Genomic DNA, 1,874 nt, shown 5'->3' with positions numbered 1-1,874 from the left:
TGATCTTCAGGCCTAAATTCTGCATTTTAACATGAAAAGCGGTTCTGGCAGCAAATTGGTTAAAACTTTTATTGCAGGATTGTGCGGAATTTGTTTATTTTTTATACCTTTTAACAAGAAAAGGTATAAAAAAACTCATATTCCGCACATTCCTGCCATACGTTTCCCCAGTTTTATCTCTGTGAAGTCTCTGCGGGTTCAGAAAATATCTGATGATCTGCCAGAAAATGTGCTGGGCTCCAACGTCCTCCGACCGACAAAGCCACGGACAATACAAGATGGCAAGCTCTTCAGCCTCAGATTCTCTATAACAGATGCAGACTGACAATTAGAGGATACGTCCTTCTACCGACAGAACAAGAGGAAGGAAACAGAAGCTGCAGAGCTCACCCCCGAAGGAGCCGCTGGATGCCCGGTTCATCTCTAGTCTGATCTAGGATATGATCTTCAGCTGGCCACTGGGGGGGGGTTCTAGGTGTCCAGGGGTAACCAACAAGAGCTCCAGACTCACCAGACCTTGTAGATGTATCAGTGTAGATCCACCTGGGAGACAGCGGACAGCCACTGATGTAATAGACAGGATGGATACGGATCCTCAAGCAGGAAAGACACCGACCACGCTCCTGAAGTCCTCTTAGTTCCAGTGCACTTCAAGAGCCTGCACTGGTCCCGGTTCTCTGCCTCTATCAGCATCACAGGCCTCCTCCGTGTTGGAGGCCTCAGGGAAACCTTTCCCCTCACACCAACCTGTACCCACCCCCAGGCCTCAGGCCTACCCCGGGGGGCAGGATGAACAGCACCCAGCTCTATTCCATGGCTGGTCCCGGGAAAGTCTGAGCACATGGTAAATCCCTCCATTATATGTACCCTATCCCAGCATGCACCACTGGCTGAGAGAAGCCCAGTGATTGGCTGCTGTACTGTACATACACTTACAGTGCCTCTCATTGGCTGTTCCACAATATGACAGAGTCTCACTCCGCCCAGAGGGGTGCAGGCAATGCCTGGGATTAACCAGATTACTGCCACTATACATCCAGCCAGGCCGACTACAGCCCCGGCTACCACTAAATGGCTACAAAGCAAAACAAGATCACTGCTACCACCTGGCTGTATAAAAAGTAACAAAAATGTCTTTATTCCCATAAATTACTGATGTCCCATTATTATTTCACGGTATATGGTGATAGATGTTGAGGCCTACAATTCCCAGGCCCTTCTACCCACACACATGGACTTCTCTCTGTGCGGATACATGCCAAAACAAACGTTCTTTAGTCATTTCTTTGCCAGGGAATGCAATTTTTTATTGTTACATGTAATACCCCATTATGGCCACTAGATGGAGCAAAAGGACCATAAATAAAGATAATGTATCTTTGTATTGCTCCTCAGCGCCATCTAGTGGCCATAATGTGGTATAATACATATTTATTTCCTATGCTCCTCAGCGCCATCTAGTTAGACCAGTTGGTTCTTGTGGACGGATATGTCCGGGATTTCATGCTCTAAATCTAAATTTCATGTTCTAAATCCTTGTGAATCCGACTATTGGGTGGAGACCGCCTATGCAGTGGCGTGACAATCACCACAGCGACCCAGGCGGCCGCTACGGGGGCCCGGCCAGGACATTCCTGATGCCGTGCGGGCCCGCAAGGGTCGCTATGGCATCTCATGCTGCTGGATGTCACTGGCGGCTGTGAGGAGAAATGTGCCGCTGTTCAGATCACTGACGGCGGCGTTCCTCTCCACAGCCGCTGCGGAGTCAGTGAGAGCCGGCAGCGGCGGTGGAGCAGGCTGGACCCGGCAGTGGAGGAGGAGGAGGCGGGACCCGTGGTCGGCAGCAGAGGAGGAGGCGGGCCCGGTGACGGAGG

This window comes from Nanorana parkeri, unplaced genomic scaffold (genome assembly GCF_000935625.1).
Source record: "Nanorana parkeri isolate BGI_ZX_2015 unplaced genomic scaffold, ASM93562v1 scaffold2523, whole genome shotgun sequence".
NCBI lineage: Eukaryota > Metazoa > Chordata > Amphibia > Anura > Dicroglossidae > Nanorana > Nanorana parkeri.
Note: the sequence above shows the minus strand (reverse complement) of the source record.